This window comes from Amia ocellicauda, chromosome 16, assembly GCF_036373705.1.
Source record: "Amia ocellicauda isolate fAmiCal2 chromosome 16, fAmiCal2.hap1, whole genome shotgun sequence".
Lineage (NCBI taxonomy): Eukaryota > Metazoa > Chordata > Actinopteri > Amiiformes > Amiidae > Amia > Amia ocellicauda.
In genome coordinates this window covers 14,289,097-14,311,964 of record NC_089865.1, presented here as the reverse complement: position 1 = coordinate 14,311,964, position 22,868 = coordinate 14,289,097, and the positions used below count along the sequence as shown (strand labels likewise).

General features: G+C 34.6%; 1 protein-coding gene across 1 annotated transcript in view; it reads left to right on the top strand.

The window, feature by feature from the left end:
- The window catches only part of ube2e3 (ubiquitin-conjugating enzyme E2E 3 (UBC4/5 homolog, yeast)), a 31,174-nt gene that overhangs the window by 3,210 nt on the left and 5,096 nt on the right, over nt 1–22,868 (top strand). The gene's annotated exons all lie outside the window — the stretch shown is intronic.

The window sequence follows — 22,868 nt, the reverse complement described above, 5'->3', positions numbered from 1 at the left end:
ATTCCTGAGAGGAAAACAGCTTCATTTTTTTATTGAATATGTTTGTATTCCAGTAGTTGTCAGGGGATTTGGCTTTTCATTCTGTGATTATAATTATGTACTTAATTTCGTAACCCATGCTGCTACTGTTACCAGAGTCCCATTAATGCCCAGACAATGTTTATTTAGATTTATCCATTTTAATAAAAATGACAAGTTCACGTCTGATTTATCTGGATATGCGTAATGTTTTCTGAAATTGTATTAGGTATATATTCATGAGGTGTTTTTATATTGGAAGCCTTTAATACAATGTCTTAAATGGATAGAAAACAGAAGAAAAACATGTAAAAGATTAATAATAAAACAAATGTTTTTATTTTTGGTAAATGAGTACTGTTATGCAGATCTTACAGCATATTTATTAATAAAATATAATCTACATATGTCTAATTTAAAGTTATAAGAATTTAATGAGTTGTTTGGTAAAATTACAAGTAGTAATTTTTTTGGCAGAAGTCCTGTGAGCAAATCATAAACATTAACATTAATGGGTAAAATGTCAGTTGATATGCTTATGAAAAGTAAATTATCTAATAATTCTGACCCCAGAAGGACATTTTACATTGTTAATGGGGATTTATTTTTGAATCCTTGTAACATATGGTCCTTGTTTGTTTTGCATGACCCGGGGCTTAGGGGGAGAAATCTTGCATTCTTAGTACTTGATTCTGCACTTTCCTATTAATTGTTTCCTGTTAAACAAACCTACTGTGCCCGATCTGCTCAAAGCAAACCAGATTTCCAAAGTAAAGCTGCTTTCCATAAACTCTGAATGCGAAATGTCTGCATAGCAAGTGACACGCACATTAAACTTAAAGCCTGCAAAATGTGTTCTGCCATGGTGACTGCAGTTTATAAAACATGAATGCTTTTGACTGCAAGTGCTAAATTTTTATTAAGGAAAATGCTTTATGCAACATATAACAGAAATAGTAGGAAGTTAGAGACCTGCATTTTAAGGTCTTCAAAATGTTCTAGTTGACTTTTAAATGCAACTGCCTGTAGTTTTTAAGCTTGTTTTGCTCACGATTACATTGCTGTAGTGAAACCTTAATTTGCAACTTAGATTAATTAAAAGTAGGGGCAGAAGAGAGGTTTTATTTGGTGGGTTTGTAAACTTACCTGAAAATGTACCCTAATATAGTAAGTGAAGGTTTTGAACCTCCTAGTGGTTTGGTCCACATTCCCAGGCTGTTACTTTACTATATAGGCTACTGGAATAATTTTATTATACTATTATCTTGTTTAACGTGACTGATTGAAAGGAATATCTCAGTTTGTAATTGTATTTTGACTACATCAGCCTTACAGGATAGTTTACACCAGTGTGTCCTTTAGCTTGAGGGTCTGAACTGTTTGTCGGGAGATAAAACTGATTTGATACTGATAATGCACTGTACTGCACAGCATTGCCTAGAATAAAGGACGTCTGAATCTATAATTCTCATTGCCTCGTTGATTAATACAGTTTTCATCAATGAGTTCCCGCGGTGCTGCATGAAGGCTCAAAGTTATTGTTTACACAATGCAGATTTGTTTTCTTCCTGAGGAGCTCTTTACATGGTTAACACAACAAAAACCAGTCTGTCTGATGTATCACCTGAAGGCCTTAGACTGAAACTCTATTCCCTGGATGTGCATTTCATTTTAGGGAATATTCGGTTACAATGGCAAGCACAAAAAGTCTGACTAAGGGTGATTTTTCAGATATTTTCATCTCTCCTATTTACATTACTGAAAAAGATGCTGTATTTGTATACAAATATAGTTATACATAAGAAAATGTTACAAAACAATATTTATACTTTAATTTTAACTGCTTCAGTGTACTGTTGGAATATTGTATTTTTTAAGACATTATATATTGAGTTATACCTGAATTATTTGCTAAGGAACAGTGCCTGGGTAAAAATACATGGTGGATTAAAGTGTAGGGAAAGGGGAATAGATTTGTATTGATCTCATGAGTTACTGTCAGTTTTCAAATTAAAACACTTTGTGATCGTGGTATCGTAGAGAGTGGTGTTTTTCCTGGTGTATCTGTAACAGACAATGCAAGCAAACAAGAGGCACAAGTCAAACAGAGTGCTCGCATGAACCATATTTGGTGTCTTTCCAAAGCAAGTCATTGCTATCCTGTTTGGATATTAATGTGATTATTACTGTTCTGTAATACTTTCCTTCAGTGTACAGTTTACATGCTTTCTATGTCTGGCACCATTATCTGAGAGGATTGTAATGGCATTTTTCTGTTTAAACCATAGTGAATTATCTCATTAGGCTATGATGGCATGTTTCTAATACGTCTTGATGTTTTAAAGACCTAATGCTAAACTTGTATGGTATGATTGTTGTATTTACAAATTGTGTATATTGAATTCACACACATCAATTGAATGTCAAGGATTAATATTTAATATTCATCTCCAATAAGTAGATAGTTGTCTTCTAAAGGTGAAGGCTGTTGTCATAATTATTTTTTAAAGATACGTAAATAACTTCACATTTCTTAACTTTACCACATTATATGTTTCTTATTTTCCTGTACAGACTTCACCATCTGTTTAAATCTGACAATAATTCAGTCAGTTTTATTTTATATAGCCTAAACCTAAACCAATATAGTTTCTATATTTGTTATATATAATATAAAAATGCATTTACTTGCATTTCAATGTGTTGTTCTGATGATTATTCTTTATTACTCAACATTTGCTTAAAATAATAATCTAAGTGTTTGGAATTTGACTTTCCTTTTAGTGAATGTTTTTCATTTTCTCACCCATTCTGCACTTTGACATTTGCCTATATTTGCATGTGGATAATTTGAATTAATAGTTTTTAGCATAGTAAACTAGCACTGAACAGAGGAAACCTGACAATGTGAGTGCTAGAACAAGGTTAAATACCTACATTTCTCAATTAAGATTGAGATAGATGAAATATCAGAAAGCATGGCATATAAATTAATAGGAATTACATTGCATTTGTATTTTTTAATGTATTGAACCTAAATGGAGAACCTGAATGGCCTATATTTTCACTGGGTCTCATGTTCACGAAGGTTTATTGAGGTTGAATGTTTAAAGGGAGCGTCCAACTTTAACTTTGTCATTTATTAATGATCTATGTGGTTATGAATCAGAAAGGTAATCATACTGCCGATAATAGTTCAATTCAGCTGCAGGCGCCTTAGGCATTGACGGCTGTATTTTTGACAGATTAGGCAATAATCAGATGTCACGAGGTGAGTAAATAGGCATTTCCTTATGAGTTTTTCTGAAAATGAAAAGCAGTGTGTTATACTGCTTACCTGTTTTTTCCATTCAAAGCAAATGCTGTCTTGCTTTAATGTCTCAGGTTCTCTTTGGTTTTGGCTGCCAAACACCCATTTATTATACAAGTGACAGCACTGGTCTTTATCTAGTGCTGGCTGTAATCCAGCTGTCAAATTCATGGCAGGGTATGTTGTGTCATGGAATGTCCAGCAGACATTTTCAATGTTGTGAGGAGCTGTGAAATCTTACAATAGAAATAGAATGAGTGCCAGAAAGTTATTGATCTGCAATCCAATGAAGATGCTAGTTAACATTTTTGTTAGAATTTCTTATGCCTGGTTAGTTTATTGAAATGTGTCTGTGCTTTGCATTGTCAATATTTAAGAAATAGTATACTGTACTGTATGCTACCTTTTCTTTTTTGGCAAGCTTGCTTACCTCCTACAGTAACGATGGATCATGTTACAAATGTGAGTTATTCCAGGATATCGTTCAATTACGAATTGGACTTGCCACATTTCCAAATTAAGCGGACAGTGAGATAGACTTGGTTATGTGCATGTGCTCTCTAAATAGATTTACCTTCCAAGTGTTCAGAGTTTACTTCTAGGAACATATTTTATGCCTTTGCAAAAGGCACACATGGTTAGATCTAGTACTGGAGGAAAGATAATAGGATCTAATATATCATTTAAAATTTTGTAAAACCCTATTCAGAAAACATGAGCTATTTATTTTTGTTCTGTTCAGTAACTGAATTTTCATTTGATCCTCAAGAATCCGTGAAGTGTTTTTACCGCCAACAGCATGGTTTTCACAAAATATTTAATCATTGCATTATTCAGTGATAATACATCATAGCTCAGCTTAGTCATGGGCAGATAGCTACATTATCTGTGTAAAATAAGGTAAAACCTTCTTCATTAAAACTGTCAATTTTCATAAACTTGGCATATGGTAATAACTTTAGAGAATGTACTTGAGTATTTTGTTTTTAATTATTGAAACTGACTTTTCTGAAAGTAAAAGGGAAATAATTTGACATTTATTGCATATTATGGCTTAACATTTTTACATTTTATAATGATTCATAAAAAATATGGCCAATAAGTGATTTTTACAGCCACAATAGAATAACTAGGCCCAACTTTTGTTTTGGATTTGTAACTTGCAATCGAGCTATGTAAAGGGCTTTGTGGTTCTTTTTTTTTTATAATAAATGTCCGGTAGATCACTTTTACTGGTTTTAAATTCTGGACAACTGATTATCTCTGTGGTTGCTTTGAGCGTCCTGTAAAACAAGATTTCGGTTACCCTTTCTGTCTATATAATCTTGTTCCCCATATGCATATGCTTGTAGAAGGTTGTCTGTTCCCTGCTGAGCCCATCAGTCAAGGCTGATAACAGATTTGAGCTTTGTCATGGCTTGGCAGTTTGGCCTCATCCTCAGATAACTATACCACAATTACATTTTGCTCAAGTGATATCTTTTACAGCTGCCTGTGTTATAGTAAGTGCACAAAGCAGTTGCGTGGTAAAAAAGACTGTTTTGTGTACTTCCTGATTTGTACGGAATCTACGGCTTGTCAAGCACTCGGCAGAACTTCATGAAGACACTTCTGCAGATAATGTACAGCTGATGCCTACTTATTGCTTATTGTACAGCATTATGTATGCGTCTGAGTAAGATACGAGCCCACAGAGTAATGAGATTTGTGTTCTGCCTTGTTCAACACAGAATTTCCTTGATTGAATGACGAGTGCAACACTAAGTTGTCTGAATTACTATCATCATTTAGGACCATCCTTTTCCCACTCAACTTAATGCTTTTATTTCTATTGCCTGCTTAGGTAATACAGGGCCTAAATGTGTTAGCCTTAAATTACTTTCCGAGTATAGGCTAGCTGTTTGGCATTTTTGTATTACACAGTTGCGGTTTCTAACAATCTGTGGTTGTTTTGAATTCCTTATACTGATATTTATGTTACACTTCACCACTTTCAGTCACTGGCCAAATTTCAATGCATTTTGTGTTTTAAAATACCAACTGTAGGGATAGGCATTAAGTCTTAAAATAGCATAGCTTAGATGCCACTTGATTCATTGTAACTTTCGATTACTTCTTTGCCTTAGACAGTCAATTTCCTCTTTTTGTGTACCATAGTCTGTTTCACTCTTCTAAAATGTCTTTCATTGGGGGTTGTTTTGGCTGCATGTTCACAAATGAGCCAGGTTGATGAAGGGGAATTAATCAATTTACAAATTCCACAAGGACTGTAGTTTAGACTTTTAGGAACTCTGCAGTCACATTTAGAATCAGTATTCAGTCTAAAGGGAATCAATTTGGCAAAAAAACAAAGACCAGACTTAATTGCAGCCCTGTTAGTTACTAATGAATCCATAATACTACTTACAATTGCTTGCAGACCTCACCTGGTTTCCTGTCATTTGTGTTTTTTTTTTAAATTCCTACTTGCTATAGTTTTATCACACTGAATGTCATATTTAAATTTCTTTGCATTGCACAGCTTTACCAAGAAGGTTCTGAAAAGAGTCCTGCAGTACTGCAATACGTTCCAGGAACAACGGGACACAGACCTTCAGCCCAGCTGTTTGTCCCTAAACAATATGCAGACAATACAAAGGGCATATTCAGAACAAGCCATTTTAAATTGGTTATCAACAATGTATTACTCTATTCTTTGAACTTGCATCACAGAAAATGATCTATTAGGTCCCTCTACCATCATTAATCATGCAGTGTCCACCTGTTTCATTAATTTGCACTACCACTTTTCTTTTTACTTTCTGCATTTCATTTTAAATGCAGCAAGTAAGGACAAATGCCCCAGACTTAATGAAAATCCTTCTGGATAGATCTGTGACACTGTAGAATTCTCTCATTTAGAAAAGGTTTTTTGTATTGTTTTAAAATTCTTAGTTGGCACATTTTTTTACACACATTTAAATACGTTTTAATTATTAATGAATGAATCACAGTTTCCCTGTGCTGTTTTAAAAATGGCCACTTCTAAATCTGCCTTCCTATCTACTATTTATATATATTAGGGGTATAACGATTTCGATTCTAGTTCGAAAATCGAAAATTATTAGGTTCGATTTCGAACTGCGAAATTTATAAGGAGTTTGTGATTCTGTGATTAAGTGACCGCACGTCATTGATTGTGGCCAGCTGTTACCCCCTCCACCATATCCATGCAACTGATCGTGTACGGTTCATGTAAAGGAGTTGGCATTAAACTAATTGCACTCACAAAACTGTTAAAAGCAACTATACCGCTCTATACCTGCAGGCCTATTTATTTAACTTTGGAAGTGTTGTTACTTTTAATAAGTTACTTTTTGTATGCAGTCATTGACAAAATAGATCTGTGCTAACTTGCTACTCCCCCCACACCCTCCATGTCTTTGCCTAGTGACTAAATAAGGCGCAGGCTCAGTGGGCGCACACATTCACTTTTCTAGAAAATACGATGGTGAAACGATTGAGCTTGAGATGACCCCTGCTTCTTTGAAATCAGCAGTATGGCAACATTTTGCATTCCCGGTGAGTTATGAGAACAATGTTCATGTTGTTAAGAAAACTACAGTTTGCTGTGTTTGCTACACGTGGGTGTCATACTCTGCCTCCGGTAACACATCAAACATGGCAGGTCATATGTGGAGGCATCACAAAGAAATTGATATAAGTGGAAAGAAAACATTAACTCAACCTACTATCCCAGCTACATTTAGAGCCAAACTACCAATAAACTCTACTCATGCCGAAGAAATAACAAATGCAATAGCGAAGTTTATGGCAATGGATCTGCAGCCTTTTTCGGTGGTGGAAAACACTGGGTGTAGTGCATTTCCAAATACATACTAAGGTGCTGGACATAGTTGCAACCAATTCAAAAAATGTTTGTTGTTGTAATTGTTCTATTTTTGAGAGTTGTTCAAGTTTGAGTGTTAATTTAAATGTTCATTTTTTTTTGTTATTTTTACATTGTATTTACATAAAAAGTAAGTGTTTTTTATTGATAAAACGGGGCCATCAGTCTTAACAGTGGTGTAATCAGCACTGACAAAAAAATAAAATCGAGTCGAATCATGACCTAAAAATCAAAAGTGAAATCGAATCGAGGATTTGGAGAATCGTTACACCCCTAATATATATATGTAGTTACATTTTCACACTTAAATTATAGTATGAAGATGCTTTCATTTTTCACACATTCTCAAAGACAAGACCTTACAGAACACGATGATCTGTTACAATTAGATTATTCTCTAGAAAGCAAAGAAACTTTAGAAAAATGTATGTTCTTTTTTTTTTTCCTAAATCTTAACACGTTTCCTTCTGCTGAGCACAGATATGTTATTTAACTCATAAACTGTGATTGCTCTGGAAAAAATACTTGAGTGGCGACAGTGCTTGGATATGTAATTCTGAATGAAGGAAGTGTAAGATCTCACCTGACTGCTTTTTAATGTGACTTTATCTATATTTATTTTTAGGGTGTTGGTGGGAGTAGAACCAGTAGACACTTCATTGTAGCAATTGTGAGGCATAAAGCTCTACTACATAGTAGTTCATGTACATAAAAAAAATATTTGTTTATGCATTTTATTGTTTTCTAAAGTGAGCCACCTTCACAAAGGAACCACTAACTCTCTATCCACTAAAGCTTTATTTCCTCAGGTGACAGACACAGCCATAGATTTTCAAAAGCGATTAAGAATTAAGCAATTCTTTAAGTGGTCCCTCTGCCAAAGGTAAAATGTGTACTACTTCAAATAGCAATAGTATCAAATAATTTCATTTTGATCACTAGAATGCACAAATGTAAGGAAATTGTGATATTGTGCAGTTGACCTGTATGTCAAATGTTCTTATATTTTGCCCTTATTGCAGGAACCTTCTTTTTAATTTGTAACTTACTGAGAACCAGGGTCAATTTAGTTATCAATATAAAAAGCTGAAAGGGATACAAGTGTAGAATTCCTCTATATTCTGTTGAATTTGTTGTGTTAATGCTTTTGTTTGTTTTTTATTATATAGGCCAGACTGCATATAGTGCAGTCCTAGATCTGTACTGTAGTAACAAACATATACAGAGATAACAGTATACTGTCCGTCTACAAGCAGTTTGACAAATGCCTGTTTAATCTTTTGAAACAATGAAAGGCCTCTAAGCTTACTTATTTGAGTTCATTTTTATTGCTATATACCTCATAACCCACAGTTAAAAGTCTTGACAAGTCTTATTTCAACAAGTCACAGCACCACAGATTTTGTCTGCTAGTGCTCGAATTTTTTTCACAGAGTATGTCAGCAGTAATTAGATGAAGACTCATTCCTTACTCATGGATGTTATCTTACAGTTGCTGCACAAGGTTTTTATGGGCCGAGGAAGTAAAGGATCTAACCAGTGTGACAAAGGGAAGGTTATTAAACGTTTCCTATCTAACACAGTCGCATATTATTACAGTGGTGTATGTTACTGCATCGAATGGATGTCCTTTTGGTGTTGTCGTTTGTTTTCTCCTGTCATTAAATTAAATAATTGATATTGAATGTTGAAGAGCTGGTTTGAATTTTTTTGCACGTGTTTTTTTTCCTCTTACATTTAGATTTGGTTCCTGAGGAAGCTTTTTTTTTTTTTTTTCGAATTGAATGATATTAAAGAAGGAACCATACAGCTCTGTAATCTTTTCTGTTTTTCATGCTTGTGATTATCCAGCATGTAGTGTGAAAATAAACATGTGCATGAAACGGATAGATAAGGTTAGAAAATGACAAAGCACTCTATGTAATGTGACATCTCTGATCTCGCTACAGTTGCAACAAGCCTAGTTAAAGGCAGCACCAACAGTTGTGTACTGCTGATTGAAGTTTGCAGTGTGTAGAAGATGATCACTGAATATGCTATGTGAACCACAGCAAATACCACTTCCTGGCACTTACATTTTTAAATAGAGCTACATTGCTTCATTACCTTGCACTTTCTGTGTGGCTCGAATAGTATCTGTTGTTGTAATGGCTGGAGGGGTGCCTTGCAATCATTTTACTACGAATAGTTAATTCTGTCATTTACCTTTTGGAGGATTGGGATGTTGTAATGGAGTTAAAAGAAGCTGCTGATTATCCCAAGGGCAAGTCCTTGATACGCAACTCATGTCCTTCTGGTCTTCCTTACGTTAATGATCTGATTCATTTCACTAAAGAGCCGCTGAAATTGTTTATCCAATTTTAACACGATTTAGGTTATGTGAAGTTAAGAGGCCTGTAAACTTGCTGAAGGACATTAAACCTATCAGTTTAAATCATTACTATAAATTGCACAATGAAAAGGCACAACTAGAATAATTTGTTTTATGGAGGGAAAAAACACTCATAGATCCATAATTCTTAACATTTTAGTCAAAGACTGTGGTGTATATTAAGTTTATTTTGCTTCTCCACTCTACTGTTAACTTAACAGTGTTAAGGATCTGACTTGTAATGCAATTCTAATATTTTTTTATGAATCTTGGCATGAACAAAACTCTCCCATGTCAACTTAGAAAACCAAATATCGTCTCAAGGAGGTCTCTCCAAATAGCTGTACTAGTGTTACAGTGAGGGGAAAAATGTATTTGATCCCCTGCTGATTTTGTATGTTTGCCCACTGACAAAGAAATGATCAGTCTATAATTTTAATGGTAGGTGTATTTTAACAGTGAGAGACAGAATAACAACAAAAAAAATCCAGAAAAACGCATTTCAAAAAAGTTATAAATTGATTTGCATGTTAATGAGGGAAATAAGTATTTGACCCCTTCGACTTAGTACTTGGTGGCAAAACCCTTGTTGGCAATCACAGAGGTCAGACGTTTCTTGTAGTTGGCCACCAGGTTTGCACACATCTCGGGAGGGATTTTGTCCCACTCCTCTTTGCAGATCCTCTCCAAGTCATGAAGGTTTCGAGGCTGACGTTTGGCAACTCAAACCTTCAGCTCCCTCCACAGATTTTCTATGGGATTAAAGTGTGGAGACTGGTTAGGCCACTCCAGGACCTTAATGTGCTTCTTCTTGAGCCACTCCTTTGTTGCCTTGGCTGTGTGTTTTGGGTCACTGTCATGCTGGAATACCCATCCACGACCCATTTTCAATGCCCTGGCTGAGGGAAGGAGGTTCTCACCCAAGATTTGTCCATCGTCCCTTTGATGCGGTGCAGTTCTCCTGTACCCTTAGCAGAAAAACATCCCCAAAGAATAATGTTTCCACCTCCATGTTTGACGGTGGGGATGGTGTTCTTGGGGTCATTCCTCCTCCAAACACGGCGAGTTGAGTTGATGCCAAAGAGCTCGATTTTGGTCTCATCTGACCCCAACACTTTCACCCAGTTCTCCCCTGAATCATTCAGATGTTGGCAAACTTCAGACGGGCCTGTACATGTGCTTTCCTGCGCTGCAGGATTTCAGTCCTTCACGGAGTAGTGTGTTACCAATTGTTTTCTAGGTGATTATGGTCCCTGCTGCCTCGAGATCATTAACAAGATCCTCCCGTGTAGTTCTGGGCTGATTCCGCACCGTTCTCATGATCATTGAAACTCCACGAGGTGAGATCTTGCATGGAGCCCCTGACCGAGGGAGACTGACAGTTATTTTGTGTTTCTTCCATTTGCGAATAATCGCACCGACTGTTGTCACCTTAGCTCCTAATCTCAGCTCGTTACCTGTATAAAAGACACCTGGGAGCCAGAAATCTTGCTGATTGATATGGGATCAAATACTTATTTCCCTCATTAACATTCAAACCAATTTATAACTTTTTTGAAATCCGTTTTTCTGGATTTTTTTGTTGTTATTCTGTCTTTCACTGTTAAAATACACCTACCATTAAAATTATAGACTGATCATTTCTTTGTCAGTGGGCAAACGTACAAAATCAGCAGGGGATCAAATACTTTTTTCCCTCACTGTATCTCAAGATAATGAATTTCAGGGAATGGAAGTGTAATCAGTTGACAGGCAGTTTTACAGCAAGTGTTACACATTAATTTATATTTGTACTAAAAATATGTTGTATCGTCAAACTTCTCTGACACAGAGGAATTACAATTAAACATTTATGTAGTGAATAGCAGTCTTGCACCATGTGCTGTTATAAACTTAACCGTGTTCTTTTGTAATTCATAGAGATTCAGGTCAGTAGGTCAATCACTGTTAGCTCTGCTACTTAGACTCCCAAAATCAGGGCAGGTTTCAGGATGTTATTGCACAGCTGATGACGATCGTCTGTTGCAAAATGTTTTTTAAACTGGAAAGGAAACTACATTATGTCAGAGGCCTTGCAACGTATGGGCTCATTTCCTCTGTAAATCAACAATCTGCAATCCTTTAACATGGCCTCAAGCCATAATTAGAAACTGAGAAACATTAGAATACATACAAATAAATGTAGAATGAAATGTTTCATAATGCTTTAATTATATTGTATTATGAATGAAGTTTAACGATGAATCTGACAAAATACATTTAGAAGTGGCAACAGAAATCATTATGGTGTGCCTTTGGGCTGTGATTGTTTAGAGCTATATGCAGTACACTCTTGACAGTTTTGTTTTAGGAGAAAAAAACTAAAAGGTGAACATTTTATATAAGAAGTTCTATTTGACTGCTCAGCCAACCAGCTGCCCAAGTTCACATCTTGAGCTATGTGTTGTCAGTGTGGTAGTAAGTGTAGTCTCTCTTGTTATACAATACATTGTGCAGGGCAGGTTAAGCGTACATCCGTACAAATTATAGTTTTTACGCTTCGTTAGCTTTTTTGGATTTAATTAGTTTCTGAACAACTTCAGTGAAACAGATTATTAATATATACATTTTAAACTTAATTTATCTTCATTTAAAAAATATAAATGCCCTTATTGTTCTTCACATCCTTATAGCGGGACATATTCAGTGCAGACTGGCATGTGCACTAATGTACCACACAATGCGAATGTACTGTAAATATGTCAGTCATCTTTTCTCTGAGCAATAAAAATGCATTGTACTGTAGTTAAGAGTTGCTTCATTTGTTTTATTTTTATTTTCCCTGGAGGTCTTTCAGGATAATCTTTTTGACTGTCTGTCTTTGACCCTGATACTCCTGTTCCTGTGGAGTCACTTCCCTGCAGTTTTTAAACTTATCTTAAAATCCTCAATGGTAAAGACTGGTAAACACTAGTCATTTTGTGTGATCGAGTCATTATTGAATAATTGGCGCTCAGGTGGAATGCAAATTGGAAGACTGACTCTGTGGCTCTTCAATATGAGTTGGTAATTTCATATTGCTTAAAGTTTTATCTATACTAAAGAGTTATTGAATGCTTTTTCTATAGACAATGTTTGAATTGCTGTATTGAAGCATTCTAAAGTAAATCAGCTAAAGGTGGCATAGCTAGCAGGCACCTACATTTCAATTTTTATTCTGGTTATAAAACTAAATGTTCACATTTTTTCTTAGCCATATTTGAGGGATATTTCAAATTGTTTTTATTGTGTACACAGCCTTTTTTTTATTTACAGACATTTATTTTTAACCAAAAAATACAATTCTGTAATTAGCATTTTTGCACAAATGGGATAGCCTTCTGATGAATGGGAGACGCACTGGTGTGGCACTGGTCTACGGCGTGTCAAATTGGAAGCGAGGCGGCGCAATGTGACACTTTTGAGTCCCGGGCTTTACACTGTAAGGCTCAAACTACACTGAGAAGTGCTAGATTTAACTCACTGATTCTATTTTTTTCTTTTGTATAATCAAATGCATGTGTAATCAAAACAGTTTTTGTGACATTTGTGGTACAAAATAATGAGAAGTATTTTTTTTCTGATCTTTTAATTTTGTTCTTTGTGGAGTTTGCTAGTCTTGTTCCATGACTTACTCCTTTTGCTGTGTCTATTAATAATAATAATATTATTATTATTATTATTATTATTATTATTAATAATAATAATAATAATAATAATAATTGATTTCTAAACCCAACTCCAATCACTTGTCTACTTCAGTACTCTGATGGAAAAAAGATCTCCCACATAGGCTTCTCCTCATAAACTATGAGGGATGAGGAAATGAGGAAATTGACTAGTTACATTTTCTGAAAGTGTGTCATTCAAAGCCCACTTTCATGACTGTGTGTTGTGACCTAATAATGTAGACTTTCAGTGAGACCTTGAAACACTATGCCAAATTAAGTAATGAAGTTACTAAATAATACATGACTGAGTGGTGCTATAATGGAAAAACATTTGCCAGACTGAATAATTAAGCTTCATTTTGCCCTTTAGTGATCGACAAATGTTTTGCATTATTTCTTGTGGTTATTAGTTTTATTTTTTTAGAGTATGTAAGGTGATATTAGTGGCCTTTGGCTGTAGTAAATTACATTTCAGTATAAAATATGCTCATCCTGTATGGTTTATTTGAGATCAGCTGGGTACGTAACATGGAATTGTAAAAGCGGCGGTGGGGGTGGGGGGGGGAGGAGTAGTGCACTGACCTGTGCAGTAAAGAGCAGGCTTTCAGGTTTTAACATGCTGTTACAATTTCCAGATACAAATCAACAGTAAGGTGCACCTAGCAGAATACCCTGTGGTTCTTGGTTTGATATGGCCAGGCCACCAAGTAGATCTGTAAGACCTAGTTGTTGAGCTGTGCTGGAGATTTGATATGAATCAATGTGTATGGCACAATGGAAATGTGAGGTATGTGCTTAGATACAATGTTAAGATATTATTTCAGTATTGCCATCAGTCTACTGTTGTTTAATAAGTTGTGTTAGTAATTTTTTTTTCTAAAGCATTAAAAGCTTTGGCGGTATTGTGTCCATGAATGAAAAGAGCAAGGTAAATAATATTTTATTAAAAAAAGACTTTGTCATTGCACAGCTCTTTTCTAAATCCCACAAGTTTATCAAACAATTAAGTGTAATATTGTAAAAGCTTGTGGGGTTTATGTTAGCCCTTTACGTCTGTGTAGGAATTTCACAATGCAGTTATTACCAGGGACTGATTCAGGAGTGTTAGTCTTTTCTAGATTTCTCATTAAAATAAAAATTATTTATATTGACAAATAACTGGTAGTTGGAAATCACTCAAGCTTGAACTTTCTGGATTTAGTACTACTTTTAAGAGGATATTTAACTTTAGTAACAGAAGAATGCTTGTAGAGTGTGTCGTTCATGTTATGTAATTTTGATTGTAGTCAGTGTTTTTACATCTTACATGGCCTACTGCACCTTTTTCAGAATATCAATACCAATTTTCATATCTGACCCTACATTTATTATCTCAATTGTTATTTGTCTTTTATTTAGTTAGAGCACACCTCAGGCTAAATGTGTCCCTATCATATCTCTGAAAGAACAGCTTCTGTTTGTGCTTCACAACATTTTGAAACAATTACCCCATAAACAGAATCCAGACTTTTCTAAATTGAAGCCTTCAAGTTATTTTTCATGACCAAGTTGATGATTGTAGTCACTACACATGAATAAATCGCTGACACAGATTGAGGGTGTTCTGTAATGTACAGCAAGAACCAGTTTCATGAGGTCCTGTTTAAAATAAATGAACATGCTGGTGAATGTATAGTTCTTTGTGGTCCTGTGGTGTGTTAGATTTAGGCTACCTCAGCTGTCAGTTTAGATTAGAGTATTAATTAGGCCAGCTAGTTGATTCTTTGAATTAGTGTTCAATAAAACGAGTTCCTGTATTATAAGGCGATAACTAAAGCTTATAATTTGGAAGATAAAAAATATGTTATAGGATTGTACAGTGACAACCCACAGCATGTGAAGAAGTCTGTAAAGTAACCATAAGAAGTAATTATACTTAGCAATTGCGCTTGATCCACAGTGTTATTGTAACACTGATGTGTTTGTGCCCTGACTGGCAAGAGCAATAAAGAGTTCTTGGGGTGAGAATCTAATTAAAATATTCTGGACATGATGTGCAGATACTTTAGCGGCTAAAAATGTTTTTTTTGTTTTTTGTTTTTCCTCTCGGTGGTATGCCCACCATCATGATCTAATCCCGATGACCTTTTGTACTATGTTTTTTATGATTAAAAGAAACATTGGCTTTTAAGTGTTTATTAAAAACAAATTAAATCAAACCATTTACTTAAGCTTGTTTCATGTAGGCAGTGCCCATAATTAACTCCATGTTGGTGGTGTATGCGGTTTTGTCCTCAATAAGCCTATGGTTTTTGTTTGTGTTGCACATTATTAGACTGACAATTATGGAAAAAGTAATAAAAAAACATTGGAATGCATTATTCGAGTCAATTAGGTTTGTACGCTTTTATAGTTGATTTGATTATGGGTGAATTAAATAAAGACCTCATATTATGGGTCAGTGGTTATTATCCATTATTCCGTATTGAACAGGTGGGACTGTAAATGATGTTGCATTGCATCTTAATTAACATTGCTGTCCAAGAATCCCATACAGTAGATCAATAACTTGTTGTAATGTGAGTAATGAATCAATTAAATCTAATATTTGTATTTCAGTTACCAGATCTCTATGATAAAAATTCATGCTATTTAAATTAGCTTTAAAATACTCTCTTACCTGGGCATTGTGTGTCATTGCCTACAACAATACTAATAATAATTAATACTTAAGTGAACTGTGAGTAATTCCCTGGATTTATTCTGGACCGTTTTTCCAAGTTCATATCAGTTCACAAACCAAGTTGTATTAGTATTGTAATGGAAATAAACAAACAATGAAACATTGCACTGACTATAAGAACAAACAAATATTGAGTATTTCCCTAGTGACACCACAGTGAACCAGGACGAGTTGCAGGCAAATTAATAAAAGATTTACAATACATAACCACCAAAACAATAACTGCTGTCAGCTGTAAGTGGTTATCTGAACTCGTTTATCTTTTGGATTGAGATGCTTGTTTTTCTTTTTCTTAACAAGCGTGGTTATCCATTAATAAGTGAACAGCTTTCTGATGATACCATTATCATATTCATTATAGGATGCAGATACTAAAGAGCATGTTTGGAGCATTATGCTCTTCCCATATTGGTGACAAAGCTGTGTGCCTACAAAACCTTTTGTACACCTTAAAAAACATTTAAAAAACATAAAGACAACATATTGATGTTATAACAGTTTAGTTTTGTTTTAGTTTGTTCGTGTTTTAACAGTAGCATGGTTTTGGACACTCGCAGATGTGGCACAAGACTGCAAGAAATTCATTTTATTGTCCTTACATTTTAAAATATACAGGCCTTCTCAATACCATTTTACAAGTGATATTCTGTGAACCAAAGGAGAAAGATTGCACTTATTTTCACATCTAGACAAGAGCTTATGAAATGTACAAGGTCACATAGTGTCCAGTGTATATTTAATAGAATATTCTGCCTTCAATATGGGCTTCAAATGGGTGGTCTTCCCAATTAGCTAGTGCACTGCATTTTATTAACAATTACTCCTAATAATGATATTGATGATAAACACAAACATAAATAAAAACATCCCTAATGGCTTCTTAATTTTATTTAATCAGAAGGTTTGTCTCAGACCTCTATAACCTCATTTGTACATGCAGGCACATGCAGTTTGTCTCATTTCGTCCTGCCTTATTGTACTCTACAGTCTGTATGATCTGGTAACTGCTGTACAGCCCATAAACAAAACAGCTACAGCCCTATAATTAAATATGATACAATCAAACCTTGTCTATTTACCATTTGAAAATTTAATTAGAACTTTGAAAGTTCATTACTTGGTAGCCCTTACAGTTTGGTTTGGAGCTCTGCCAACATATATAAGCATGTCTACTTTTCATTCATTATTTAACTGCACAAGTGCTGTCCTCGGTCATAGATTGTGCTATTATAAGCAGTTATCACTCATCCAGTGCATATCTCTCCTCTTCACTCCCAGAAGGCAATACAGCAAATAGGAACCCTGTCCTTCCAAAATATTGATAAGCTGATTTGAAAGTACAGTAACTGCATATGAATAGCATTCAGGATTCATTAAGTCCCATGATGTGAACAAAGTAAAACTAATATTTTGAAATATATATATATATTTTTTTCTTTCTTTCTGATATTCAGTAATTTAATTAACAAAATTGAACAATTGTAGCATTCGGAAGCAATTCAACACCTATTGTTAAACTATTGTTTCAAATTGGTGTAAAAATAACTGCTGTAGCTTTTTGTTAGTGTGTGAATTATATATAGCCTAGCTAATTTATATTATTTTGGGAAATTCTTCTTCTAGTGGAAGTATATTGGAGGGTATGTAACATTCCTCTATTAGAAGCACTTTGCATTGATTTCTGCATAGTTATAAATCATGCACAGTGTGGCATTTTAAAAGCTAGGATTATAGTTATTCATCTAATGTCAGAGTAATTATAGAGTTGACTTTACTTAAATTGTCAGATAAAGAAAGGAGCCCGGGCCATATCCTGTCACTTGATTACAGCCTTCTTTGCCAGACAGAAGGAGATCACCAAATCAATGTATTTTGAGCCAAGTAGTGCAGGTTACAAGAATGAATTATTTTTAATTGGAGGTTTTATATCAGTTAATGTTGGTTTCTTAAGGGTAAAATATTTGATGATAACACTCTCCACATTTTGCATTTGTGTACTAATGGCAGGTTAAAGAGTACTGCACATGCTTTGCCCTGGTATTTAAAGCTTTTTATGTGATTACAGGCTGCTTTTCAGCCACATAAATTCCATCAGAGGTAGAAGTCATGAATAAAAACTGTTGACGGAGAGGGTCATTTAACAAGATTAGCAACAGAAAGCTTGGAATTTGTTAAAAATGTATTTGTTTATTTATAACTTTTTATAATGATTATATGTCGGTACCGTGTAGAAAGAGATTTAAAAGGACTGTGTAATTGATCAGACGTGGAAAGATATGTCCATGAAAGCAACGCAAAGTAAATCTGACTTAACATTACCAGAAAGATTTAGCCTACAGTTTTGTTATTTTGATTTAATAAGCAAAATCAGATTTTATTTGCACGTGTTTGTGAAATTTTGGTAGTGTGATGTGTTCTATTCAATAGTCTACTATGTACCATGATTGGCTGGAGGGTGGAGATACTGGAATCAAGGTTAATAAGGTTAAATGGCAGTAATACTTCCATGTGTTTTGATTATGATATTGAACATAACATTACAAAGGCAATTCTTATTTGTAGTCTGTGTATATGTGTGTATATCTATATAGCATCAGCAGCTTCAGTGGTGGCCATTATCGATCCACTTCTGGATGAAGGCTTCCCCAAGATATTTCCACTTGTTTTGATGTACAGCGTCTCTTTTCCAGGTCAAACTAGCAAATCTTATTTAATCTTTCATTCTTTTATGTGGTCTATTTCTAGCTCTTTTTTTTCATCTCTTGGGATCCAATCTATAGCTTTTTTTGACCATCTTTGGTCTGTTCTTCTTGTAGTGTGTCCAGCCCATTGCCATTTTAACATTTTCACCCTTTCAGCGATGTCACACATTTTTGTTTGTGCTCAGATCAATGTATTTGTTTTTCTGTCTCTTCTTGTTATTCAGAGCTTGCATCTTTCACTGCTTCTTTGTGTCTATTCCAGTTTCAATATAATGTTGGTGTTTAGTGACCAGGTTTCACAGCCATAAGTGAGCACAAGTAGTATGCATTGACCAAATACTTTTCTCTTCAAGCAAATGGGTAGATTTCATTTAAATCATGTGCCATTTCTTCCAAATGCACCCCATCCCATTTTCACTCTTCTTTTGATTCCTGCCATAAGATCTCCATTTGCTTCAAGGTAATGATTTTATTACTATATGTTTTCAGTTTTATATTTTTTCTCCATCTTTTTCCTTGACACATTTGCAAATGTTCAGTGTGTTTGAACATGATTTCAGTACACAGTTCTGTAAAAATAAAAAATAAATTAAATAAGCATTTTTTTTGTTCTCTAATAGTAATAACCTGCCATTTTCATGGGAGTTTAAAGTAAAAGCATTTTAAATTACATTTCAGGGGGAAAATTGTGTTCTTTAGAGGGATTCTGTGCAGAATAGCAAGTCTCAATTTTGTGACTGCCTACTGGGTGAGTATAGGATACATATCAAGGAAACTATGGATTAGAGTTTGCCAAATGGTGCTGGGACCGATGACAACCCACAAACTGGAGGTTTGTGGATTATATGGGTCAGCCATTTCAAGGGGGGTTATTATGAGAAATTCACCACTAACAAGCCATGTATCATATTTACATTGTACAACCAGGAGATCTTTTGCTTTCGCACATTGGACATAATCACATAATACAAATATTTGTTGGTTTAGTGGCCTAGAGATGGCAGATTTACTGTATTCCTGTCACACTCCATCCACCTGTGATGTACTTCAAAAGGGAGTAGAGCAATGCTATATGCTCTAAATCTCTTCATCACTTCTGATTTATAGCTTTTGTCAGCATTGAAATACTTTTAGCTTCATTAATAATTGAAATTCATAACCATATATACAGAGGACATACTAAAGCAGCAACTGACATTTCCTCTAGATAAAATAGAAAAGGCCAAGGGCTTTTATAGACAGTGTACGTTGTAATAAACATTAAAACGGCTATGGTGAACACATGGAAAGCAGAAATAAATTGAATCATATAATAGTGTCTGAGGAATCGTTACACTTAAAGTATCTGTAGCTGTTGATAATGTTTATAGCTGTAAACTAGCTGTATTAAAAATTGAAATGATATAACACTATGGGTCTTTGTACAGTACTGTATGAAAGAGAATGGTTTCTGTTTGGTTATGCCAGTCATTCCTAATCTGAGACAACCCCTCCCTGAGAGGACTGAATAATACAGGGGACACAAACAGGCAGTCTGATTATATTGATTTAGACATGCATTTTATTCAAATTGTGTTTTGGGTAATTTATTTATGGAATAATTCTTTCATTATCACCTAATTTGTTGAAGTTTAAGTTCCCCTTGTACTTCCTAAAAGACACCTTTATAAAAGTGATCTGTTTTAGATTTCAGAATAACTTTGACATACATGATGTCTGCATATATTCCACTAGTAAATACACCATTATAAATTGAAAACACTAGTAGAACTATTATTATAATATCTTCATTTGTTTAAGAGTGCAAAGTATTCAACAAAACAACTAGCTTTTTTTTTATAATATTGGCTAAGTTTTCAGACTTAAGTTAAACTCAAAAATAAATAAATAAACCTGTTCTATACATTGCTGGTTAGACTCCTAAATGGTCATCATCACAGTAGTGTTCCTGTAGTGAAAACTTGAAACTTTTCCTTGTGGCTAGGCTTTGCGATGCATGGTTGAACTTTTCTTAAATCATTTTGCATGCATACTATATTTATGTACTTACTTTTTTATATTTCTATCTGTATTTTCACTATATCTTAATATTATCATGAGGATATAAAACACTAGAGGTATTTATTTAATGTATTTATTTATTACCTGTGGTTACCTGAAACAGTTAATTAAGTTAATGGTTCTACCAGTTAAAGGTAATGGAGAACCATTGCATGGTAAATAAAGTGATATTCTCTGGACAGTTTCCCATCTGTTAATGTCTTGGTGACAAAGAAATCTAGATAAAATAGGAGAGCTTAACTTTAGTCTATTAGGTTTCCAGACACAGGTTGTTTAAGAGATTGTCTACTTCCTCACTGACACACTTATCCACTCTGTGTTGCTATAGGGTTGCCTGACTCACTATATCACGATTCTCTCTTTGCACACTATATGTAATTACTAACGGGCTTATAGTACACTGATTAATTTTAGATATGGGAAGTAAAATAATCTGTGCTTTCTATGTACACTGACTGAAAGAGTGAGTGTTACTGTATGATATAGGGCCTATGATGTCATAAAGAACTGCAGTTTTTTAATTTCTTGTTTTGTTTTGTCTTACGGTATCTGATGCAAAACATGCTTTCACTTGTTTCCCTGCTAGCTTAAAGTGCTATACTTGTGGTATATTTATTATTGGGGAGTATGTGGGAGTATAAGTGATGTTGTAGTGTTCATTGGCTTTATTTGTAATACAATGTGTGGGCCTAATACTATAATGTGGATATTGGTTATGTGTGTTATGTTTAAATATTGATTAAGTGTTGTACTTTAATACACGGAAGTGTGTTGGTAATGAAAACAAATGTCACATAGTTTGGTTAAATCATTGAGAGTAATCAGTATTCGACCCTTTATGATCATTATATCTTTTTTTTTTTTTTTTTTTTTTTAATCTAGTGAGAACAAATGTTTTAGAAGCAACCGTTTTATTAAAACAACCTGAATTGTCTTAAAATATATTGTAAGGTTAAATTTGTAGTGCTTTTGTGGCTGGTACCTTATATTAATTTTCTGTGTCAGCAGCAACATTAATTCAGTTTTTTTTCTAAATTGGTGTCACACTTAAAATCCTTTTATTATGATTTATTTCTTAATAGAGGCTTTTATCCAGGGCAATTGACTATTTACACAAGAAACATTGGAAAGCATTACAAAAATGCAGTAATACAATACCTTTGACTTAAGGAGACAGTTCCTCATTGACTATGTGTCTGTATATAGATGTCTGTGTTTGTTTATGTGTGACATAAAATGTATTCATCAAGGTAATTGACTTTTGTTGAAAATAGGTTTGTCATATGCCCCTTTGTCATCTTTGGGGCAGCAGGCAGTTTGTTACAGTGCAAGCTTTCCTTGAAAAGTGGCAGATTTTTTTTTTTGTAATCCACAGTTCTGTACCCATTGGACTGTGCAGCCCATTCACTGTAGATGGTGTACTATATATGTCTGAATGACAAGAAACCCGCTCTCATACTCACTTGGTAAACCTGTTATACTGATAAAGACCCTGTATGAAAAAGCAACTAATACTCAATCATCACAGCTGGTATGTCGAGTCAAATAATTTCCATTGCACTACAACGATCTGTACATGAAGGTTATTTTGACAATGTTTAGTAAGAATTTCAGACATACAAATACAAAATAGCCTGATGTCTGTTTGAATCAGGTGGTATTGTTTCTCTACTGTGATGAAGTAAGGAATTTTCAACCTACGCTATACATCATTTCTGACTTTTGATGTCTTCTTTGAAATTCAGATTCTAGCTCTTTTCTTACATTTTGAATAATTTTTGTTCTGTGTTGAATCCAATACCTACTCTACATGAACCCACTTGTCACAATCGAACCTTCTTGAACGGGTGACAGACTTAACCGCAAATGCTTTAAAATGACCCATGTCCTCCCTGTGCTGTTAGCATGCTATTGAAGCTCGGTTATTGCATGATAACTTCACTCAATACATAGAAACGGTGTCTGCAACAAAGATGCCAGCATCATTCACATTGGTCTTTCTCACAAACTCCCATATAGGCATTTACCACACGTAGCAACCAATGTACTATTAACAGCATGGCTGGATTCTCCCCCTGAAGGCTTGTTTTACTGAGTGAAAATCTG